Source organism: Cyrtonyx montezumae, unplaced genomic scaffold, assembly GCF_038088225.1.
Source record: "Cyrtonyx montezumae isolate F1298 unplaced genomic scaffold, pur_monq_1.0 scaffold_31, whole genome shotgun sequence".
In the NCBI taxonomy this organism is placed as follows: Eukaryota; Metazoa; Chordata; class Aves; order Galliformes; family Odontophoridae; genus Cyrtonyx; species Cyrtonyx montezumae.
The window spans coordinates 4057386-4077050 of record NW_027072036.1 but is presented as its reverse complement, the minus strand read 5'-3'; positions in this window follow the sequence as shown (position 1 = coordinate 4077050).

Below are 19665 nucleotides of genomic sequence, written 5' to 3'. Positions count from 1 at the left end.
GGGTTTTATTAATGCCTGAGAGATCCCCACTGAGGGCTGCAGCCCTGCAATGTCCCTCGGGGTAGATCAGGGTTGCTGTGGCCACATGTAACCCACACTGTGCTAAGAACACGATATTTTTTCTAGGAAATACTTCACATAAGTGAGATCATTGATCTCCAAGAGTGTTTCTTTTCCAGGGTGTCTCTGAGTGAAATCAAGCTTTCGTTGATTCATCCCCACTTGACAATCAAGCAGGCACACATAGGCACAGAGATTCTGCATATATATATGCACACATAGACACAGACAGTTCAGAATTGGGAAGCAATCATCACTGAGATTTATTTAACACCGCATTGCACAAGTTTGATAGCCGGGTTGGTTAATTGCTGCGCTAATAACACCCTTCATCAAAGAGACTTGCAGGCAAAAATAAAATAACAAGAAAAGTAAAAAAGAAACAACATAAAAAATGGCAATAAACACATGAACAGCTCATTCCCATGGCAGAACAGTGGGGTCCGAGGCAGTGGTGGGGGCTGGAGTGTGAGCACAGCAGCACAAGGGGGTCCTGAAGCCCTGCCTCAGCTCCATGCTAATGGGGTGATTAATTAAAGCCTCCTCATCAAGCACAGCCTGCCCTGGAGTCACTCCCATCCACCATGGACCTGTGACCACAATTCATGGCTGCTGCCCAGAGCACGGGCGGAACCCATCAGAACAGAGGTAATTTGATTAGAAATTAATTGGGCGACATCAGAGCCTGAAAAATCTTAACAGATTTGCTGCTGATAAAATTAAAATGAGAAGCGGAATTGATTAGCCCATGCCAGAGAAGGAACCAAAATGTCAAAGGCACCAGCTGTACATTTGCATTCGGTACTTAGCGAAGTTCTTAGCAAAGTGAGTGAGAGATGTTTGACATTTCCATGATTTCTGCATTTCTAATGTATCTTGTATCGATATTAATTAAAAAATGCAAGGGAGTAGTGAGGTGTGCAGTGCTGCTCCCTCCCCCTGTGCTGGCTGTGCTCCCCCCAGGGGGGGGGGTGGCCCTATCAGAGGGTATTTCTGATCTATTTGCCACACATTTCTGCGTGCCCTGCAAGGAAGGAGTGTCAGAAGAGGAGGAGTTGCTGAGCACAGTGGCACGTGGTGCTACATGCATGTGGCACAGGTGGCACGTGGTGCAGGCAAAGCTTTCTCCTGTAGCTGCAGCAGTGACTGGTTGCTGGTGTGCATGCTTCTGTGCATCCCTGTGTGTGTACGTATGGAGCACACGTCGGTGCTACCACGAGCATGGCTCTGCTTGCACACATCTGCACGCATGCACCAGTGGGGGTCTGCAAACAGAAGCGTGCACAGACCCGTGTCCCCTTGTTGTGCAGAGGCAAGGTGAATACCTTGCTTGATTCACTGCACCATTCTCGTTGGCTCCTCCTGTGTCATTTTGATGCTCATTGTGCTGCAAAAGAAGCCAAGTGGTGAACTGCAAACCCTGGGTGAAGTTTTAATTGGGAGCCGTTATTTTGAAACATTTCCATCCGTAATTTGTTTTACTTGGGGACTTATTACTGTGGGCAAACCCTATCAGGTTTATGCAAAGGTTTCTGCCGTAGTCTGTTGGGATATTTTAATTTCAGTTCCACAACGAGGCGTTCAGAAATACAGTGAATAAATAATTGTGAAGTTTCCACGTAGAGCAATGGGACGTTATTAAAATCTGCACCAGAGCTAGCTGAGGCAGGTTAATGAATGAAGGATGAGGCTTCGAGTGGGGCTGCAAGAGCTCTGAGCAGAGCAGAAAAAGACTTCTGGTTTAACGATGCTCTGAGCATCACCTCTCCCACCCCCAAGCCTGGGAGTATTTGCACTGAGCCCATGCAGGTGGGTGCAGCTGAGACAAAACCTGGGGCAGAAGCACATGTATTTGGGTGCTTCAAGGTCTGCTGGGGGAATGGAGTCACATTGCCACTGGCACCCCGACGGGTTGATCCCTACAGGCTGACGTTATGAATAAGTCAGGTGGAAAGCGAAGTTCTCTCCAAGCAGAGCTGAAGGAGAGCCCATAAATTTTGCAGCCTGTGTCTGAAAATGCGAAGGACGACTTAAAATTCCCTTAAAAAAAAAAAAAAGAAAAAAAGAAAGAAAAATCCCTCCTGGTTTATAAATATTAATTGCGAGTACGTGGTGACGGGAGAGACGCGGCGCCTCTGGCTCTTATCTGGGATTGTTTGGCTAATATTAGCAACAGCTTAAATGTGACAGTCATTATTTGATATGACGCTAAATTAGAAAGCTTGCTCCTCGTATTAAAGATCGGCTTAGTGAGGGCAGGGGAAATGTGATTCTGTGAGCCAAAGAGTTATTCCCAGAGGATCTGTTGCTTACATTAAGCATTGCCATCGCCCTCATTCCCCATCCTTGGCCCAGCGATGTCCCTCTGCTGTCCCTGGGGAGGAGCTCTGTGCTCCTGGCAAGGAATGGAGCTGCCACAGACCCACCAAACCGCCCTCCAGAGATGTGAAAGAATAAATGGAATATTCTCTCATTTCAGGACTGTTTCACTCAGAGCCATCAGGCTGTGGGGAAGCCTCTCGCAGCGGGCATCGTGATGATCCAAGCAGAGCTGGATGTCATCCTGCAGGACGTTAATTGGATATCACTATTACACAGTTGTATTACACGCGTTGGGAAATAGGAGGCATTAGCTCTTTTTAATGCTAATCAGTAAATCAGCTCCCAGCTCGTTGGGTCCTGGCAGATCCCTGCAGGGCTCTGTGGGACCGAAGCAGTGCCAGTCCTCATGGCAGCGGGGATGGGGTCACTGACAACCAGGAGAGCTTGGCCCCATGGCCCCCTGCTACAACCCCCCTACAATTAAAGCCGGGAGCAAACGACCCTATGCAGCAGTGTGAAGTTTGTGCTGTAATGCTTCTAAAATGGCCAACCCTCACCGTACGTAGGAAATAGCCATTATCAGATGCTACTTTTATTACCATGGAAACGGAAAGATAACACAGACAGGTCCAGCCACATCTCCCCTCCGAACGAGGAAGGTATGCATTATGGATGGGCCATGTTTATGGATGAGCAGCAGGAGTGCTGCTGGCCCTGGGTGAAGCTGCAGGCGTGTGGGGAAGGCCCGTGTGTCCATCCGTCCATCCATGGACACATGGACCTTCCTCAGAAGTTCTTTGTCTTCACTTTCGACTTGCTGGTGGTTAATTATTTCTCCCAGATCTTTGTTTGTAGATCCTGTTCCATGGCTATCTGTCTTGCTCTGGGTCAGGATGCCCCTAACTCTGTTCTTTAATCACTTCACCCTTTAGCTATTAATTCCCCATTGATTTATAACATTCGTTAATTCGATTTCCTTGCTTTTTAGCTTTCATTTATAAATGTTGTGTTTTTCCTAGATTAACTACCTAGGTCTGTAATCCCTGAGGCTGGGAGGAGTACCAGGTACCTACTGGCTGAAAGCATGTGTCAGGGAAGGAACAGGTTGGGTACTGGGAAAAGGTTCTGCACCAGAGAGAGGTGGACGTGGAACAGGCTCACCAGGACAGTGGTCACAGAACCAAGATGCTGGAGCTCTAAGAGCATTTGGACTCTGCTCTCAGGCATAGGATTGGATTTTGGGTGGTCCTGTGTGTAGGAAGGAGGTGGACTCGGTGATCTTTATGTGTCCCTTCCAAGTGAGAATATTCTAATGTAAGTCTATGATTCTACGTGTATGAATGTGCATGGAAACCTCAGCATAGAAAGGTTGGTGTTGGCCTGGGCAGTGCCATGTCTTCTGCACCCCACGCTCAGCCCACAGCTGGCACCCGAGTGCTGGATGTGGCTCATGTTCCTGTGCACGCTCCCCATCAATCTTGCACTCTCGTTGCGGATGGTTGTTCTTTCTTGCTCGACATTAAATTGTCATCTCGTCAGCACTTGACTGAATTTGTAGAAACAATAGAGAAGAGAGGAACTCAGGCATGAATTAGCAGTTTAAGATTAGAAAACAGCCCATGTAAATCCCTGATCCTCCCATCCATCAAAATGCAATTATACTAAAACCCTGGGGTGACCCATGGCCTGCTGGCTGCTTATAGTTCATCCCAAGGCCGCTCTGGCATCTCTCTGCACTGCAGCATGCTCTCGTGAAGCAAAGGACAAAGAAAATGCACTTTTCCTTCTGGCTCTAGAGCTTGGGATTTGGGGAATTAAAGTGTCAACTGTTCTCTCATTGTCTTTTCCTAGATTTCCAAGCAGCACTGTGAATTTACGGCCACCAGAGTGGCTCCTGCTACCAGCAGGGCCGAGCAGCAGGCATCCCTCCATTATTGCAGGCATCTCAATGCTTAAAGCACCCAGAAATCCCCCGGGTCCCATAGCACCCAGCAATCCCCCGGGTCCCACAGCAGCCGCAAGCCAGCGGTAGGAAGGGCCGCCGAGGGACAGACAGCTCCCGGTGCTGAACCTGGGCTGCAGAGTCCGCCAGGACTGTGCCCATGGGCAGCTCGGGGCACTGCGGGAATCCTGAGCGACACATTTCCTACGGTATTTAGAGGGGTGTAAAAAAGAAAAAAAATAAAAGTGCAGCCAGGCGTAGGCTTGCGTTAATACGTCGGAGCGGTCCTGGCCTTAAAATATCCATTAAGCTTTCACGGCGTTGAAATAGGAGCAATAAATAACGACTGAGCTTTAAAGAAGTCAGAAATAAAGCAGAAGTAAAGAAATATGGCAGTGGTTGACTTGTACCCTCAGAATATACAGGGCTTTATAGCACAGAGTTATTTCCACGCCGTTTGGAGAGCTTTGGTAACGTTAAGTATTACAGAGCTGAGAAATCCTTGTGGGCACTCCTTGTACGTGTGAGTCCCTTTGTGTGTGAGTGCATGTCTGCACATCCAACTCAGTGCCATCACTTTGTCGCTGGGGAGGCCCCCCAGCCCCGAATCCCTTTGCAGCAGATAGGAGAAGCAGTGGGGTGTGGGATGGGCATGGATCATTCAGGGACAGACAAAGGAGAGAAAGCTGCTCCACTGCTTCACAGCAATGGTGGCAGCCAGAAATAATTAAAAGATAATTTGGGGGTAGTGTGAAATGAAGGCTTTCAGTGCTCTTTCCATTCAGGATTTCTTTCTTCGATAAATAGCAGAAATAAAGTCCCCAATCATTTCATTTCCAGATGAAAAATGGCGATGTTCCCTTTAGAAAATTTTGATATCTTTAACATTTAACAAAATTATATTCTTGTTTTGCCTGAAAATGTTTTCTGAATTCGTCATACAATAATGAATAATCTCAATCATCCTGAAGCTGCATTTTACTGAGTACTTTACTCATCAGATAAATACCACCCAGCTCTCTGCAGGCATCTTGCTTTGCACAAACTGTTGGAGGAAAGCCCTAGGGCAGCAGCACGCGACGTGATTGCTCTCCTGCCCTATCCCGGGGGCAGTGCTGGTTTCTGAGGTTCCCTTATTAAAACACAGAGCCATGAGAGTCAGAAGAGCTTTACAGGATCTAGGGTGCACAAACATGGACCTTGTTTGTCAAGTCTCCATGTCAAAGAGGCAGCTGTTTGGTCCAGAGGCTTGGAACAGACGAGGGTCATGGAGGAGGAAGGACTGGATCATCAAAATGGGGGATAAAGGAAGAAGAAAGGAAAAAGGACAGACAAGGAAGAGCCCTGCGTGCCCTGGGGAAGGGCTGTGCTGGCTGCTTCGTGCTCTGAGCAGGGGCACTGCCAGCCCCCTTCCTCACAGAGAAGGCTGATGGAAGAGGTGCTGCCGCCTACTGAGCAGAGCTCTCACGTCAGCATTTTCCAGATGCCAACAGAACAGCACATACCTGGGGAAAAATAAAAACAAAAAAAAAAAAGCGAGAGATGCCCTATAGGACACTGAAGCTACATTACAATAAAGTTTTATTCTTTATTCCACAGTGCTTTGCAGCTGCATGCATTGCTGGCTGGAGGAGATCAGCAGCTCCCTCTTCCCAAACACTACACCAGAGAGGGTGCACGTTGTATTTGCCATTGAACACACACATCTTAAAGCTGAAACAGAGACAGGGCATCCTCACTAATGGTTTTATAGCCAGGACATCAGCCAGCACTGAGCAATGCCACCAGCCACCAACAAGAGCTGTTGCCAGCAGAGCAGAGCAGAGCCAGTGCCCCACTGCCCGTGCAGCACCAGATGCTGATACGAACACACTGCAGTGCCTGCAAAGCAAAAAGGGAATGAAATTTTAATCAGAGCTTCTACCACGTGTGCAGAGCTGGAAAGGAGTGAGCTCCTGCACCTGCACCTTCATCCTCTTCTTCATCATCTCAGGCGCCGTTGCCTTTTAGGATCTGCCTTTCCCCAGGATTACAAGGCACCCAAATTCTGTACTTTGGAGCAAGAGACCAGCACAATCTCTAATTTATATCTTTTAATCAGGGCACCAAAGTGTGGGAGAGCTCAAGGGAACCATGTCCCTTTTTACTACAAAGTTATTGCTTTAATAAACATGGGAAGGAGGCACTAATGGACTTGGGAGCTTCCCTTGCTTAAAAATTTAGCAATCAAGCCAGCTCTTAATGAAACTGCAGATTAGTCCTAGGGAACAGCAGCTCATTTCTTGGAGATGTGGATGTGAGGACAAGCAGACAGCACAGCCCACCAGCGTGGAGGCTCTGCGTGGACTGGGGGTGCTGGGGCTGTCCTGTCCCAGTGTCCCCATCTCCCTTTGGCCATAGGCAGCCCTTGCACTGGGAGCTCAGTGTCTGTGCCCTGAACCCACCTTCACCACGGGACAGATGTGCAGCGAGGGCTTGGGGAGCTGCTCAGAGCACACTGTTGTCATTAACCAATTAATTTGTCATTATGCAAGGCACAACTGAAAGCTCCATAATTAGGCAAGCACCCCGAGCTGCTCTTCCTGCTTCCTCCCTGCCTGTGGGCTCTGCAGCCCTAATTCTGGGGGCAGTTTGGTAACGGTTGGCCATCCCCACCCCAAAGGCAGGCTGCAGCCCTGCAGCAGCAGCAGTCATCCCATCCCTCCTGCTCCTTTCTTTCCAGCAGAAGTCAGTTCATTAATAATGAAGGAGCGAATGATAATGAGCAATAGAAGTCTGAGCAGTGCTGTTGAATGCAGGTGGGATTTCCCCAGCGGGTGACAGCACACATTGTCCCTGGGCAGGAGGGCACACCACGCTGCCAGGGGAACATAGCAGACCCCTGAGCACTGCCTTTGCACCCAGGGCTGCTGACAAAACCCTGCAGTCCCTGCAGCCTGCACCTTGGAACAGCAGATATGTGACAGAGCAGTGATTTGCTTAGTAACAAGGTGAAGTTACGACGCAAAGCTGCTTCTTGAAAGTAATAGAGGCATTTGGCTAATCCTGTTCCGTCCACTGTAATTTAATTTGGAAACAACTTGAAAGCTTCATCCCCCTCCGTGTTTGCCTTCAGCCCGTGCTCCCTTGCAGGGAGGATTTCCTTTGCCCTTTCACTTCTCCTTCAGATAATCTCAGCGTCACCAGGTGGGTTTGTGTAGGAAATGCTCTGAAATCTCACACCCAGCTCTGCCCATTGGGGCCAAACCCCCCCAGGGCTGAGCACCAGTGCTGCCTTCCCTCTGAGCAGCCTCAGCTCGGTGCTCCATCAGCAGCTGGAGCTTCACAGCAAGGGGCCGTGGGGGGAGGAGGGCTTTTTGCAGGGCAGGGCCACGTAAAGGCATCTGTTCCAGTAATAACATCGCCGTTAGAAACAACAGCCCCAGTTAGATGCAACCCTAGTAAGAAATAAATAGTGCATCAGTGACCTTCCTGACCATTCTCCCACCCAGCCTTGTGGATAATGGAGCTGTTGGCACAATAATGAGAGGGTTGGTGCCAACCCACGGCGTGCAGCTGTGGCACTAACCCCCCCATACACATACACACACAGATCTTAATTTGAATTTAGCCCAGCTCTTCATTAAGGTAGCACACACTATCCATGATGGACTGCTGCGGTGCTGCAGCCACTCACCCGTGGGAATTCACCTTGGGCTGGAGGATGCAGGGGGATACAAGAGGGTGCAGGGGGATGCAGGAGGCAGCAGAAGGGCTGCACTGGGCACCCTGCAGCACAGTGACCCCATGCTGCCTTTGGGTGCAGCTCTGGGGCTGTGCTGCAATACACAGCAGGGACCTCTTGGTGTCCCCACCGTGTGTCCTCAGCACTGTGACCTCAGGCATCGGTGGTATGGAGCATCCCACAGTACCGTGTGTTTGCTGCTGTGGGGTTCTGCTGTAGTGCTTTTGCACAATATATGTATTAGCCCTGCTTGGAGCAGTTTAATGAATCTGGGACTTTAGGGAGAATTAACAGCGTATTAACACTGCATCTGAAAAATTAAAGGAATAGTCAAGCAAATTTCTTTTTATTGACTTTTAGTGAGCCATTTAATCCAAACATCTCGTTAACTGCAATATAACTATACTATATAATGGGTTTTGCAATAAGAACAATTAGCTTTGCAATTAGCATAAGAGTGAGCTCTCTGCGACTGCCTGCGATTGGCAGCGGGCCTATTAACGAGGTGTCCTGTAGAGAAAAAATAATAGCATTTCAGAGGGGTGGACTGGAACCGTTTGACTTTAAGCACCAATAATATTTCTCCTATCGATCGGGTGTCCCGAGTGATGTAGGGGTGGGGAGGGAAGGTCGGCAGCTCGCGGCGGACTCATTTCTCCTCTGTCATTGGCATGGGGTCCATCAGTGTGATTTGTGGGTGAGCTGTGGGGCCCTGTGGTAATTAGCACCTTTTGTTAATCCTTGTGCTGCTCAATCAGCTGCAATGGGCAGCGGGGGAGACATGTGGTTCTGCTGTTGGGATTTCCCCTGAGGTCTGAGTGTCCCCGTGCCCCTCTGAAGCCCTTTCCCAGCAGAAAATACCCCCATGAAGTGAAGCAAGCAGTGAAACTGTGATCCATCCCCACTCAGCGATGACCTCCTCTTGCTTAGCGAGCTGAAGACAACAAGGTTTGACATCTCAGGCTATTGAATAAATAATAACCATCAAGGATGTCAGCATGCAGGGTTTATTCAAATCTCCGAGCTGACAACACTAACTTAAACTTTATGATGCACTGTTACAGCCTCTCAGAGCACTGCCTGCCAAACAATATGTTCCGTGAAAACTGATATCATCTGCTTGTTATCTCCAGCGCAGCCCTGTAGTGCTGCTTTATTGATTTTGCTGCACAATCACAGCAAAAAGTCTTTTTTTTTTCCCCCCCTTGGTATCTTTTTATGATTCTGGAGGATTTGTTTCCGCTCATCTGTCATTTTTTCACCCACTCATATCTCGGCTGTTTTGTAATGTAACAAAAAATAAAATAAATAAAATAAAAGGCCAACCCCACAACGCGCTGCTGATTCGTTCAGCTGCGTTAACAAAGAGAAAGAGGAGGAGTGGGGATGGTGAGCACTGCTGGCAGCCACATGGGTGGATGGACAGACCTACAGGCAGACAGATGGACAGGAGCTGGAGTCTGAAAACTCAAACATTTTCCCAATGACCAGGAACCACGAGAAGTGTTTCCCAACCGTTTTTTGAGGGGTATTGGCCAACGAACCTTTTTTGCTTCTGCTCTTCCCCTGCACGTGGCACACCCCCATATAAATTTTTGCACCCTGGATGGCAGACAGTAGCGTTGAGGTTTTCAGGGGTGGAAGTCCAAGAGCAGAAACCATCCCTGACATTTTTACTGTCAGTGTAATTACAAACAAAGCGTTCTCTCTGGGGGATAAATAATTGCTGCCTGGCGTGTGCTGACATTGGAGCAATGCAGGGGTGCGTGAGTTGTGTTGGCCATGGGAGCATCGTTGCTCAGGGATGTGGGTTTGGGGGGCTATACTGTGCAGATCTGGGGCAGCGTACAGAGCCCACACCTCGCTGCACCCCAATTCCTGAGCCTGGCTGCTGCAGAGCCATTCCCAACAGCTCAGGAGCAGCAGCAGCCCCAGAATGGGTGAGTCAGACCTACAGCCAAAGGAAGACAGCAGTGCTGACGGCCTCACTGAGCCCAGAGTGTGCATCCCTCGCAGTGTCTCCATGGCAATCAGCCACTACCTGTGCTACTGCTCCTTGCAGGCACGGGCAGTTCTGCAGCAGGCATGGGCACTGGGCTCAGACATCACTAAAACATCAGGGAAAGTGAGTGGAAAGGAAAACCCAGCAGCAGAGTGGCCACATCAGCATGCAAAGCGACGGCACGGTGACACACGGAGTGCACAGCCAGGTCTCAGCACAGCGCCCGTGCTCCTGCTCTTCCCTGCAACTTCACTTCAACTTTTCTTTAAAGAAGACAGGGATACAGAGGGGAAAAACCTCTGCTTTTCTGATGCTGCGTTTCCCTTCGTCGCCGTGAACCGTGAGAGCGAGCTCTCACGAAGAATTAGCGTGCACCGAAGCCCTCGTAAATCACTGAAGCTACAGATGAGGGATCACAGAACGGGAGATGATGAGTTTTAAGTTCCATTCATTATTTCAAATTAGCATCAAACTGCTCAGCCCCGTAGCACAGCTCACAGAACCGCCACCACCTGCGCCGACCGCTGCCCGGATCCGAGCGGCGTTGGGCAGCGCTGGGAGGAGCAGCCCACGCTGGGTCACGATCAGAGGAGTTCCTTCTCACCCACTCGGATCTATCACTGCTTTATTAGGCAAAATAGATTTGAGCAGTGATTTATCGTCCTCTCTGGAAAGGCGTTTTGCTCTGGTGCTCCGCTTAGTCTGACTCCTGGAACAGTGGCAACGTCAGAAATCATTCCTGAAACAGACTGTGAAATTTCAGTTCTGTCACTGGGGGCACTGGGATGGATCGGGTCAGCGTGGGGCCAGCAGGGAGCCAGGGCTGAGCCACCTCCATGGCTGCAGGAGGGGGTGCATGGGGCCATGCTCATGGACGGGGGTAGAAGAGTGAGATGCAGACAAGAGATGAGTTAATTATGGAGGATTTAATGGCCTTATGTTGTGCCAGAGGAGGTTCGGGTTGGATATTAGGAGAAATTTCTTCTCCAAAGGGCAGCAGTGTGTCTGCACAGGTTGTGAAGGGAGTGGTGGGGTTACTGTCCCTGGAGGTGTTCAGAACCATGGGGGATGTGGCACTGAGGGACGTGGCAGTGCTGCTGGGATCCATCCTTCACACTAACGCTGCTCACTCCATTGTAACTGCATTTCATGACCTTCTCGGGGACTCTCAGGTTTACCATTCAGTGCAGAATGACCTGGACAGAAAAGGAAAACTCCTGAGTTATGAGACACAGCTGAGAGCCTTGCAGCACGTGGCGATGCTCAGTGCTGGGCTTTGTGTTTGCTTTGTGCAGGGTCAGCTGTGCTTCCTGTGTGGGGCAGCAGTCTCTGCTGATCCCAGTGCTGATGTCTGGGGTCTGCCCAGCCCCTCCTCACTGCCTTCCATCAAATCAAGCTCCAGCGAGCTGGGAACCGAGCTGGAAAAGCCATTACATCTCAGCAGTGATACATACTGCTCTCAGCTCAGCGCTGTCTACCAGCACACAGACCCACAGCTTCCTCTCTCAATCTCATTGCAATCCATTTTTCATTGTCCTGACAGCGCTGGGCCCTATTTGCTGCACGTCCTATTTGCAGCAGGCCCTATTGCAGCTGGCCATATTTGCAGCAGGCCACATTTGCAGCAGGCTCTGGCTCCGTGCAGGGCAAGGGAATGCAGTACCAGACCTCAGCCCCCACTGCTGCCTGCCTGCATCCCCTCCAGCAGCAGCACGCTGCCAGCCCGTTAATTAAGCCGTGTAATTAGATAACGCATATTCATATTTCAGTAATCACTGCGCAGTTCATTCTGTACTTCCCTCCTCGTGGTGCAGTGACGCAGCCTTTCCCCGTTTGCTCACTCGTAATGAACAACCACTTCGAATTTTAAAAAGTGGAGGATATCTTTCTGAGTTAATTAGCTCAAAATTAGCTTAATCACAGCTCATTTCAACTTATCTAAACAACAGCGCGAGGAACTTACTCAGCTTTACCCCAAAGATGCCACTGCTGGGGATGCCCAGGTGGAGCAGGGGGACTGTATTCACAGCATTTGTGGTGGTGAGGAGCTTGAGGAGTCCTCACCAATGCAGTTTGTCCCTCCGTGGGGTGCACGAGGTGTGAGCAGCATCACAGCCCCGTGCTGCACTGACTGTGTGCAACCTGTTGGCTTCAGCCCCCGGCGGGGCCCGCCCTGCAATTAGCCGTTAGGAGTAATGAATTAACCCCGAGTTTGATCCCACACAGAGAAACGTCGCTCTGGAATGAGTTTATTATTTCGTGCGCTTTTCAGAGCTGTTGAACTCGGTGTTAGGATGCAATCAATGGGATGTCTGGGCTTCCTGGAGGTGAGCGGGTGCGTGCAGTGCACACATCGATATCCAGGGATCAAAGGTGGCTGTGAGCCATGGAAAAATCCCACGAGCAGAGGGCATCAGAGCTGAGTCCTGCCCCGTGCTGTCCAGGGAGAGCTTGGTTCGGGGGGGGGGGGGGGTGTGCTGAGCTCGTTCTGCAGCACGCAGGCAGCTCAGGCAGGTGTAGCTCCCTAATTGCAGGTTTGCTGCATGAACAAATTATTTCCGCCATGCCAGCACTTAACAGAAGCAGCTCCCTTCGGGGACACTCTTATTTCCCATATCATGAAAAATGTAAGTACTATTTAGGGCCTGTTTTAGCACTCTGGTGTTTGTGTGGCTCTCATTAGGAACGGTGGGAAGAGCCGCGCTGTGCTGAGGGGCAGTGAATTCCTGTGCTCTGCATCAGCACAGCAATACCTCGGGGCTCCTTCAGAGGACAAATGAGCACAGCTCCCACCACTGCAATGAGTTCCCCGGTCCCTGCGGCTCTGTCATTTAGTCTGCAGTTAGCAACAAGGTGAATGTTAATTCCAGACCATCTTTTTTTCTCGGTCCTGCTGCTGTTTGTTTGCCAGTGTGCTCCTTTTACCGACAACAATGCACCATATGGTGCCTCCAGCACTGGGACTGCAGCCATGGGGGTAACAGATGCAAAGTGGCCGCAGACAATAGACGTTGAAGTCTGTCACTTTGGAGGAGTGAGAAAAGCCACCAAACACGGCATGAAATATTCAGCAAACGAAGCACAGCTGGGGCAGATAAAGGCTGTGAGCTCTGGGCACCCGTTGCAGGATGGCTGGAAGGCACAGTGCCACGGAGCAGGTCCTTGGAGGACAGGGCTGGTGGGATCTGGGAAGCAGATGGGAAGTGCTCTCCAGGTCTGGGAGCTCAGAGAGGCTCCGTTGCCTGATTTGCACAGAGCTAATACTGCTCATTAGGGAAGGCATTAAGACATGACTTACAAATGACTGCAGAGTTCCACAAATGTCACTTCAATCGAACCGTTATTAGCTTATTGATTTGTATTAAGCGAGTAGATAAATACTTAACGGCAACAGCACTCTCATCATAAAGTGAATTAGTGCTTAAAGTGTGTCTGGCTCATTAGCAGACTTAGTGCACCTTGTCACCGCTCCCAGGACTGGCAGCCAAACCTCTTCATTACTCGCTCACTCACAGCAAAAGGGATCAGCTGAGCTGCCCTGACTGCAGAGCCAGGCAGAGAATGGACAAGAAATGGCCATTAGCTGGTAGAGGACGTTAATGATTTTGTCTCATGGGCTGCTTTGTGTGCTTCATCTGTGCCTATAGGAAAACATCCCTGGAAGAGGAGTGGGAGCTGCATCCCTGGGGCTCTGCAGGGGGGGAACAGCAGGGATGTGGTGGCACGCAGCAGGGGCACAGCCTGGGCTTTGCCAATGGATGAAGACATGGGATGGCCACAGTCTCTGTCCCCTGCTGACAGCTCATACCCAGCTCCTATTCAGCCACGGGTTTTCAGGTTCTTTATTATGAGGCATAAAAAAACCAAAAACCAAGATCCCCGAGGTCTCAGTGTTCTTCCAACATTTCCCCTTAAAGAGTGAAAAATCTCTTTTTCCAGTGTTCTTTTTTTTTTTTTTCCCAGCACCGTGAAATTCAAATCGATATCTTGGAAATTAAACTGCCCCAAGCAGATTATAAACGAAGATTACCCCAACCCACTGCAGTGGGACCAGGGCAGCTCAGCCCCGTGCTGGGTCAGGGAATCATTGTAATGAAGTGGGAGATGCCCATGGCTGCTGAAGTGCTCTCCTCACTCTGCTCTGCAGTGCAGCATCTCCCATCCAGGATTTGGGTTTGTGGTTTCCCACGAAGTGGACACCTCCATTGGGGACATCCCCTGCATGACAGGGCTGGCAGGCGTGGCTGGGGGTTGCAAGTGGGTTAGAAAGGTAATTAAAACTCAGGACACCTTTCTTATTGCGGGTGGGAAATGATATTGGTAGAGCTCTTTCTTGGCTATTTCCCTCAGAAAAGCGACTGAACAGAATATGAAAGAAATCCAATCTCATCACCCCCTGCACATCCCATCTCCTCTCTCAGGACTCCCCCCCCCTCTCCCCCCTCCCTTGTCAGCAGCACTTGGGCTCTAATCGCATCAGACAGAGCTGAGCTGGGACGGATGGGTGCACGTTCACTCTCACCTCCACATCCCTGCGCGGGGCGGGGAGCGGTCTGGGCTGATATCCTTTAGATTTGAGCTGGGAGTAAATTGGAAGACATGAATCATCTTGTCGCAGAAACTGCTGAGATGGATTACCTGGCTTGGCAGCTCGCTCCTCTCTTCCCACAGCCCCGCTGGCTCCATTCCTTTCGGTGCAAAGTTCCAGCTCCCAAAGGCAGGAGGGCTCCTGCTCCCTGTGCTGCTGTGTGCTCACGTCCCCAAACCACGACTGCAGTGACCTGGCCACGCTTTCCCTTCACCCAGCACCACCAAGCCACACTGTAGCTCCAGGCTGCAGCTCAGTGCTGCATGCAGCAGGTGCAGTGGTCTCTCTGTGCCCAGGCTGTGGTCAGCTCACCAAGCAGCACAGCATTTTCTGAGCTCTTTTCCCCAGGAGCTGCCTCTTGCAGGACGTGGAGCTGTGATGTGCATGGAGCAGCTTTCTGCCCCGGGCTCAGCTGCACTGCCCTCATTAGCACCTGGCTTTTGCCACTGCCCTTGGTTGCAATGGGGCTGGAGGCACTGTAAGTAATGCTGCTCTGTGTTTTATGAACCACGAGAATCGATCTCTGCTGCTCTGACCAGGGGAGGGGATAAATGCATGACTTGTGCACCAGTGTGGTGCTGCAAAGCAGGAAGCGAAGCCTCCACACCGAGCAGTATCTCCAGTTACATATGTCCCAAAACCTTCCCACCTTAACGAATTCAGCACTTCCCCCCACAAATTATGTGTAAAGCAGCCAAATAACCCCATCCCTGTTGCACGGTGATTGCAGCAATCAGAGGCCAAGGCTGGCTCGTGCCCAGGGACTGTAAATCTGGAGCTCTGCAGGCGCAGCCACAGGCTGATAGCGAGTGATTGCCCTTAATTCCAGCTCTTCCCTGCTCCAAGAGGGTTCATCCGGAGCCCCCTGGTGACGCTCAGCACCGCTAATCACAGCCCTGTGCATCGCCAGCTGCTGGCTGCCATCTCCATTTCCTTTCTGCCTCCACCTCTGCTGGCACTGATGTTGTTGGGAGTCGGATTTTGAAGCAGAAGGAAATGCAGGACACGGAGCAGCGCCTTGCACCGGGCTGGAAGCACTGCAGAGTGCTGGGGCAGGTGCTCTCCCTGCACTTACAGCTTCACACTTCTCCACTGCTCCCTTGAAGCTGCCATTCATCACCTTCCCACTCCCCAGTGCTCCCACTGCAGCAGTGAGGCTCTGACACCCAACCAGGGAAAACGAGGATGCAGATTTGTTTGCACTGTTCATTGGAGAGGCAGTGAATTTCTAGGAGCTCCCTCTCCTCCTCCTCTCCAGTTCTTCTTCTCTTCTCTTCTCTTCTCTTCTCTTCTCTTCTCTTCTCTTCTCTTCTCTTCTCTTCTCTTCTCTTCTCTTCTCTTCTCTTCTCTTCTCTTCTCTTCTCTTCTCTTCTCTTCTCTTCTCTTCTCTTCTCTTCTCTTCTCTTCTCTTCTCTTCTCTTCTCTTTTCTCCTCTCCTCTCCTCTCCTCTCCTCTCCTCTCCTCTCCTCTCCTCTCCTCTCCTCTCCTCTCCTCTCCTCTCCTCTCCTCTCCTCTCCTCTCCTCTCCTCTCCTCTCCTCTCCTCTCCTCTCCTCTCCTCTCCTCTCCTCTCCTCTCCTCTCCTCTCCTCTCCTCTCCTCTCCTCTCCTCTCCTCTCCTCTCCTCTCCTCTCCTCTCCTCTCCTCTCCTCTCCTCTCCTCTCTCTCCTCTCCCCTTCCCTTCCCTTCCCTTCCCTTCCTTCTCTCCTCTCCTCCTCCCTGTCTCCCTTTGAACAAATCACTCCTTTTGCACAGTCCTGTTGTCTAATTTTGCCGAGCTCTGAGTCTCAACCTCCCGTTAATTGGTTTTGCCCATCTTTGTGCATTCCCTTCAGTGCGTAAATGCTGCACATAAAATTTTAATTTTGAAAGCCGCCTTGTTTGTTTTATATTGAAATCACCCACGCCGCTCCGGCCTCCAGAAAGAGACGCTTTCTCATTTCATTAAAAACTCTTTGTTATGATAAAAAGCAGCAGAAACGAGATAAAAAGTGGTGTTTCCTTCAAGGCACATGAAAGTGGCGGAGATAAATCCCATGCATTGTAGGGATCAAACCCGTGTGGGGCTGCAGCGCGGCGATACCGGGAGGAGGGTGGGGGGAGGAGGCATGGAGCAGGTCTGTACCCCAGCCCCACAGCACCCCGTGCTCATGGTGGGGGCTGTGTGTCCCCAGAGCTGCCTTGTTCCCTCCTGATGTGTAGGGCAGTGGGGAAGAAGCCACTGGGAGCTGTGCAGGGGGTGGCACCCGGTGACTTCAGGTTGGGTTTGAGGCTGCGTGGGCATTGCTTGGCTCAGTGGGACGTGGTGTCCGGGGCCACGCTGAGGATTGCTCCCTGGTTTTTCAGCTCTCCCACATTCATTCCACAAAACAGAACCTGGAAATCAATGCAAATGGAGAAAAGAAAATTCCGGCTTTGCTTTACTTGATTGCTTCACTTCTTTTTATTTTGTACCTCCCCCATCCCCAAACATCAAAGTGTCTTTCTTTTTCTTCTTGATTTTCCATATTCTTCAGTGGTTGCTGAGTTGCTATTCAGCTTTGCTGATTTCTTTTTTCCGCCCACTGCCATTGTAAAGGTCATTTAATTATTATTACAAAGAATTACAGAAAGATAGAGAGTTGTCTAAATGCCTTAAGCTGCAACAGGTTATTAGCATGGATTTCTTTATGGCCGTGTTAAATGGATTACTGTTTGCAGCACTGCACTAAGGATGGCCCAGAATTGCCAGGACAGCACTGGGTGCAATGGGTGGCCCAGCAGGCAGCACTGCAGCAGGAGGGGATGCTCCTCTGAGCACTCATAGACACCCAAAGGGATTTTGTGGGCTATTTCAGACCTGGTTTCCCAGACGTGTGCTGCTGGCTGTCACAAACAAGAGATAAGGCAGCCCAGTGAGTCCTATGGTTGTTGTTTCCAAGTGAGGCTCTGAAAGATGATGTTAGATGCTGGCAAAAGAAGAAATCTTGTATTCTTGAAGACGTAACTTCTCCAATAGAAGAGCTAGTGATGTATGAAGGGTGTCTGGCTTGTGATGCTGGGGAAGACAAGCAACAAATATTTAGCTGCGGGGGGAGGAAGGAGCATTGGAAAAAAACAAACAAATATTAGCACTTAACTCTAAAATGTCTGAATGCAAAGAGCACAGGTGAGCGTTGGCCCCATGGGTGGCTGTCAGCCCACGGCCGTGGGTCTGCCCCAGTGATGGCTGTCAGCCCAGAGCTGGCCGTCCATCCCAGCCTCTGTCCCATGGCCATGTGTCTGCCCACGGGTGTCTGTCCCAGGGCTGGCTGTCAGCTCCTTGGGGTGGGCGATCCCCACCGATGCCTTTTCCCAGCTCCCGGCTGAGCTGTGGCTTTGCCATCGCTGCGGCGGTGGAGGAGTGCAGCACCCAGCACAGCCCTCTAGGTGGGAGACTGCGAACACGAATCTGCTGCGTGCGGCCGTCCCCAAAGGTCGGGACGAGGGTGACCTTCTCCCTTTGACGTCCATCTCTGCTCCTGCACCGCTGATGCTCTCGAAGTGCCCCGGGGTCCATCTGGGGAGTGCTGGGCTCTGTGGGTGCAGCCTGCCTGGGTGCTGGGTGTGGGGCAGCAGAGCTCAGGGACTATAGATACCCATGGGCTGACCATCATCAGCTTAAAGCTGCTGATGTTTCTTAAGGAGCTGCTGCACACACTGGTTTTGCCTTCAATTCAACAGCACGTCAGCATGCAGCATCACTGCAGGGTGGCAAAGAGAGACTTGGAAGAAGCAAACTCACATTTGCTCTAAACATCAGAAGTTGAGGGAAATTACTGTACAGAGAGTTCAAGACTACACATTGAAGCAACCGTTTCTACTTCTGCTCATAAGATTTGGCCAGATTAGCTCCAAAAAGCTTTGTCCCATTTCTCAGATGGCATGAGCTGAGCGTTAGCCCATCAATAACACTCTGTCTCTATTACAGTGCATTTGCAGCCCCAGTTTTCATTGCTGGGACAAACAGGCAGAGGGTTTGGACAAGTGTGTAAATGCTTCTTCAATCCTCTAGGTGGGAGACTGAGAAAAATCTAATTGGGGAGGTAACACGTCCCAGCAAGCAAAACCACAAGTGCAGTCACTCCTTGGCCCTCTCTGTTCGGTGTCAGCTGTGAATCAGGCGTGTGGGCTGGGAGGATGGTGTGGGTCTGCGAGGTCGTCTGCTGAAACAGTCTGACAAACAGACCTCGGAGCCCACAGATGGATGTTGTGTCTCTTGACTCCTCTATTCCATGTGCTGTTTTGCAAGAAACACATCACTTCTTCTGTACACTGTTGTGCAAAAGTGGAAAGACGGGCTGAGCCCCAGCGGTGCGCTCCCACTCCTGTGCATCAGTCAGGCTGAGCAGATCCAGCACAGGGCTGTGCTGCAGCGATACCGTGCTGCAGAAATACCCCACTGCAGAAATACCCCGTGGCAGCGAGGCCCTGCTGTGGCAATACCAAGCTGCAGAAATACCCCATTGCATAAATACCCCGCTGCAGTCACAGCTGCAGCAGAAACAGCAGCGGGCAGAGCGTGGCACAGCCCCGCAGCACTGCGGCACTCCTTGAGCTGGGGAAATCCCCAGCCAAAGGGAGAGAAAGCACAGTGTTGCCCCACGGAGCCAGACTGCTTAATCCCCAGGTAAGTGGAGGGAGAGGCCAGCCTTGTTTGCACTTCTGCATTGCCCACATTGCACAACGGCTGCGAGCTGCGCAAAGCACTGAGCCTCTGCTCCCAAACCTCGTGGCCACCTGCCAAACATTGCTGACGAGCTTTGCCATAGATAAGCAGGCTGATGAACTCCTTCCCTGATAGTAGCTGGAGCAGGTAGGAAAGCAGCTGCCGGACCCAAGGGCTGAGTCACATCAGGTCGGCAAGCAGAGCTCCCACTGCCACTGACATCAGAGAGCGGCGCAGCACACTCGTCTCTGCCCCAGGTGACGCATATCCATCCGGTGGGAAGGCTCTGGGGATCTGTCTCACACTGTGCTGGCAGTGTAGCTTCGACACCATGCATGGAGTG